The 6000-nt window shown below is 37.0% G+C and overlaps 1 pseudogene; it reads right to left on the bottom strand.

The window, feature by feature from the left end:
* Nucleotides 1-413: 413 nt before the first annotated feature.
* LOC100921936 overlaps nucleotides 414-6000 on the bottom strand; it is a 28168-nt pseudogene continuing 22581 nt past the window's right edge.

Here is a 6000-nt window from a genome sequence, read left to right as displayed (position 1 = left end):
GCAAGTCACTTAACCCCAACCGCCTGAGCAAAAAAAAAAAGAATTCCATATGTATGTATGAACCCTGGCTATAAATTTTTCCTAATAGAAAATGGTAAGATTTTGTCTGCTTGCTCTTTGAACATATGAACCATGGCCATATATGTTTCCCACATATCTCTCATACATTCTATACATGGTTACTCTCTACAGATGGTATATTTATGAAAGAAGATTATGAAGTGTAGTGGGCCGCAGATAATGGGGGAACTCTGAGTGAGGTATAAGACTTACAAGAAGAAAGAATATGAAATTCCAGCAATAATAAGAAATGAATAAAATATTTGGAATGGAAGACCTAAGTGTTTGCTTTTTGTTGTTGACTAGATAACTAGAATTTTCTGCATTATTTATGCAGCATGGAGTTTTTATTATTTTACCTAAAGAAGTCTCTTTTTGGGAATGACAAACGTTTTTTAACAAGCCTGGTTTTCTCAATACACCTTTAAAGGCTTTTAAATTGTTTCATATCTGGTCAAGTTGAGATTTTTAAGAACCTCACTCAGAGTTCCCCCACTATCTGAGGCCCTCTACAAAGAAGGGAGCTAATCTGGATTTCACAGAGAAAAATCAAATAAATCAAAAGAGATTGTTGGGTGTAGGAGAGTGAAGAATTTCACCTTGTATAATCCAGCTGTGAGGAGTGCGAGGAGCACCAGTCTCCCAGTGCTGCTTCCCACAATGAGGGGAATAGGAGAATGGACTTTATATCATTCTACTTTGGTTACTGTCTGGATGTCATTTGAAAGGATGGGATATTGAGGGAAAAGAAACTCCAATTAACAAAAGTCATCACATTAACTCTTCTTTTTTCCTTCACATGTGCTTTGATCCACCACTTAGGGCTTTCCTATCTTAGATAAATTGTCTTATTAGAATTTTATTTCTTTTAAATCCAGTCTATTAATCCAACACAGATTCTCTCTTTTCAGGCTTCCTAAGCCCCCCACCAAAAAACCAAGAAGCACTTACTTTTTCTGTGCTCCTGGTCCTTAAACCCTGCTTCTCATACCAAGGAACCCTGCTTTCTAGATTGCAGCAATCCCTCCACCCAAGGCTCATTCCTTTCTTGGAATACTTATACCCTTTTGTGCAGACAAAAGTGTTAGATTTGAGTCAGAGGACATGGATTCAAATTCTGTCCCTGACATCCTTTAAGTTATTTAGCTTCTCTGGGTTTCATTTTCCTCATTTGTTAAGAAGAACCAGATGAACCAACCTAATCTTATCTGGTAGTGTGAACATGAGGCTATGGAAATCAGAGACCACTACTGATATACCTGAGAAAAGGTGAGTTCAGGCTTATTCCAAATGGTTTCATTGTCCAACATCACTGGAACCCAGAAGTCAATTTGGATGGGGAGATTCTGTTGACCCAGATTATTCACCTGTATTTAGAAGTTATAGAATACAATATTCCATACCCAGATTTCCCTATCAGCTCTTCTTCCAGAGCCAAAGAGAACTTTCCCCAAAATCAATCATTTACTTCTTTCTAAGATATTAGGAGTAAGAGGTCCTACATTTATGCATAAACTGGCCATTATTCATCCTCCTTACTTCCCAGAACAAATTGTTCTGTCCACCCCCCAATATACTATTTGCTTCCCATCAAGTCGTCAGTAACATTATTCTCATCTCTAGTTTTATATTCAGAACCCAGGAATCCTAAACCAACTCCCAGACCTTAACTCTCACTTGGTATCTGTGTTCTACAACACAGCTGTTCTTGTCTTCTGAGGCTGAGAAACTGAGATATTTTGTAGATTGTTCATGACTAATGGAAGAATGAATAGGAAAAATAGATGGGATATAAGGTGGTACTACTAGAATATAAACCCCCTTGAAGGCAAGACTATCTCTTCCTACCCCCTATCCCAGCAAAAAACCATGAATATATAAATAATACCTGTTAAATGAATGAAGTATTAGGCTAGAACTCAAAATTAGGGGGAATCCTGAATGCCTGAGAGGTGCAAATGGGTCTGCAGAAGATAGACTTGCAGAGTATTATAAAAGGAGGAATGTAGTCCAAAAGCATTAAGAGGCAATGAATGACAATGCTTTAATAATATCAAAGCATTAAGGGGCAATGAGTGTGAAGTATAAGCAATACTCATTAATTTGTACATGTTTTCTTCCCAGAGTTTTTCTCTTCAGGGACCAAAAGAGAGTCTGGGACCTCACATCTCTCTTCTCTTAAGCTCTCACCAAATCCATTCCTCATGAAGGCAGTGAACACTGAATAATTAAAAATCTACCGGTGAGAAGAGTTGCATGAAAATGGCTTTTGAGCCATAGCTATTAACATACACAATCACATATATACAATAATGCAATTATAGACCACTCTGAGCTAGGTGGGAAGCCAGTCTGTGACTATAATCCTCTGGGAATGTAAGGAAGAACACTGGCACCTGATGATCATCATGTAGACAGCATATTTCACAGATAGCTCCAACCGAAAGACAGCTTTGCTGGTCTTAGCAGTATTATCTTCACTGGAGACAAAAGAGGAAAGTCCATTCAAGAAAGGCTGCATGTAAGGTTTGTGTGCCCAAGAGCATCCAGTGGATGTAGAGTAGACTTCACCAGTTAACAGTAGATGGGATTTTTGAAAGAAAGGTTCTGATCTCACCTAGTCATGTTGGCTTTGAAGAGTAGTTTGTCTCCAAGGGAAGCCATAGGGAAGACATCAAATGTTATATTAAAATTGATCTGTATAGGGAGAAAAGAGAGAAGGGGAGATGATATTCAAAGGGAAGGAGTGCGAAAAAAGAAAGAACAGGAGGAAAAGGAAAGGAGGTATCACTGACCTCACTTTTCCCCCCAAAGATGGGGTGATTAACATGACAGTGACTGCTTCTTAAGGTCTCATCATCAGCTATTCCTAACTCACAGGTCACAGGAAGCAAATTTTGAGGTGGTTGGGTCTAAAGGAAGGGAGAAAACCAGAAATACATAATAGTTACATAGATGAAAAAAAAGGAAACAATAGATTTGTTCTTTGTAGGGCAAGTAATAGAAACCATGTGTGGCAAATTTCTGCTCTACACAAGAAATTGCTAATAACTAAGGCTATCTTGTGGAGTTATAGGAATGTGGGATTTAGAGCTAGAAATAACTCTAGAAATCATCTTCTAACCCAACTCCCTCATTTTACAGATGGAATAAGCAATTTTATAGGGAATAAGCATTTATTATGGCACATGTTATTATATTACATCATAATATGCTATGTTGTATTATATTATATGTATATTATATATGTCACTGTGTGAAGAGCTTTACAGATATCTCATTTGATTCTCATAAGAATACCTAGAGATAGGTACTACTATTATTATTCCTATTTTATAGTTGAAATAACTGAGGCAGAAAGAGGTTAACCAATTAACCCATCTGGAATGGCTAGTAAGAATCCATGGAGATGGTCAGACCTGAGGTCAGGTTTTCCTGACTCCAAACCTGGCTTTCTATCCACAGTACCACTTAGCTTCCTCAGTTGAGGAACCAAGACCCAAAGAGATATCTTGTCTTTCCCAGTTTCCCAGCAGAGTTGGGGTTCAATCTGTCTACTGATGCCAAATTTAATTCCTTTTTTTTCCCCAAGGCAATGGGATTTAAATGATTTGCCCACAGTCCCACAGTTAGTAAGTATTAAGTGTCTGAGGTCAAATTTAAACTCAGGTCCTCCTGATCCCAGGGCTGGGACACTATCCACTTTTAAGATGTGGTTCAATCTATCTCTCCAATCTTACCTCACATTACTCTTCTTTATGTATTAGGTAGTATAACCACTACAGTGGTAAACTACATATGCAAGTGTACTATGTACTAAGTGGTACAGTAGATAGAGCACTGGACTTAGAAGCAGGAAAATCTGAGTTTGAACTCTTAGATATTTGCTATTTGTGTGATCTCAAGCAAGTCACAAATTCGGTTTCTCTCAGTTTCCTTATTTATAAAATGAGGATAATTAGAGTACCTACCTCTCAAGTTTGTTATTGATCTTTGTGTCTCCCTCACCAAATAACCTGGTGCTTTGCAAACAAAAGGCATTTAATAATGTGGACTGAATTCTTATATTGAATTGGAAGTTAGAGTAGATGACCTTTAAGGTGTTATGATTTTATGATATATAGATCTTGCAGTATAAGAATCCCTTTGAAAAGGGATGAGGGAGAAAGGGTGGTAAATGTTTTTTTTTACTTTGGAAAGCTGAACATAATAGCTTGACAAATGCTCTCTCTGCCACAGTTCTTCTCAAAGGGAAAGGGGAAAGTATATATATATATATATATATATATATATATATATATAGATATAGAGAGAGAGAGAGAGAGAGAGAGAGAGAGAGAGGTAAGAGGAGCACAGGAAGACAAAGAAGAGGAGGAGGTGAAATGTGAGGAGGAAAAAGACAATAAAGAGGAGGAGAAGAAAGAAAAAGAAAGAAGGGAGGAAAGGGAAGGAGGAAGAAAGGAAGAAGGAAGAGGGAAGAAAGGAAAGGAAGAAGGAAGGAAGGAAAGGAAAGAAAGAAGAAAGGAAGGAAGGAAAGAAAGAAGGAAGGAAGGAAGGAAAGGAAGGGAGGAAAGAAAAAATGAAAGAAAAGAGAGAGAAAGAAAGAAAAGAAAGAAAAAAAGACAAAGAAGAAAAGATCTTAGTAACCTCATCCATCTAGGTCCTACTGCCTTCCCAGAACTTATACATCCTGCTTTCTCTAATCCCTTTTCTTAACCATTCTGTAGCAGTTCTTTCCCCAGCACTCACTGATGCAGTGAAGACAGTTTGAGAATTTCTGGCCAATACAGTGGGAGGTTCCCAGATAAAGATATGGGCTATCCCTCCACGGGAAAAAAAAATGATTGGGGTCAATGAATCCATTATGCATTACTTAAAAAAAATCAGGTATCCTCACACTCAAATTCCCCAGTTTTACATACTAGGTTCCCCATAAGTACACAGATAAAAATAAGAATCTATCAGGAAACAGTCCCTAATTTAAGATATACAAATGGGGACTGGTAATACAAAGAATGGGGAGAAGGAATAAAATTAAGACCTCAAATAAGGGTTAATTGATATAGAAACTGAAGAATCTCCTTTTACCAGTGCTGGTCAAACATCTTAGAAAATTGTGTAGAGCAGAATTTCTTAAACTTTTTCCACTTGGGACCCCTTTTCACCTGAGAGACCCTGAGTATATAGATTTTTTAAAACAGGAATACAAATCAAACATTTACTAATAATAAATCATAGATTTGTGACCCCCATGGGATCATAATCCAGGGCTTAAAAAGTTTTGGCCTATAGCATTGGGGGTTTATGGCACTTGCTCAGGGTCACAAAGCCATTATATATCAGAGCAGAAATTGAGGCTAGGTATTCCTGATATTAATGCCAGTTTTCTCTCCACTTTTTTTTTTTTTTATCATGGAGAATAACAGAGAAGCCCAAGAAAGACAAAGATGGAGAGAAGAGCTTTAAAGTCAACCCTTCTTCCTTCATGTTCTTATACATTAATTCATTCAACTAATATTTGCAAAATGTTATACTATTTACAATATGACAAATAAAAAATGGTGAAAAACACAGACTCATCTTTAAAGACTTTATATCTAATTGGAAAAGACAAGTTAACTATACATGAAATAACTAGAAAGGAATAAAAGTTAAACTATAATCAAGTATATTATTATTATATGATAGGCAGCATAATGCTTTTAAATTATACTAGAGGAAATGTTTGAGAGTCCATTGAATAGCAAGGAGTTCAAATCAAGGAATACTTTAAAAAATTTTTAATAGTATTTTTTCTCAAATACATGCAAAGAAAGATAGTTTTCAACATTCACCTTTGCAAAATCTTGTTTTGTAGAACGTCACAGACAGTGGGGAAACTCTGGGTGAGGCATAAGACCCTTCAGCCCAGAGGGAACCTCTAACAGTCTGGTTCGGCTC

The sequence above is a fragment of the Sarcophilus harrisii genome, chromosome 1, assembly GCF_902635505.1.
Source record: "Sarcophilus harrisii chromosome 1, mSarHar1.11, whole genome shotgun sequence".
Classification (NCBI taxonomy): Eukaryota; Metazoa; Chordata; class Mammalia; order Dasyuromorphia; family Dasyuridae; genus Sarcophilus; species Sarcophilus harrisii.
The sequence above is the reverse complement of the archived record's forward strand: the minus strand, read 5'-3'. Positions and strand labels throughout refer to the sequence as shown.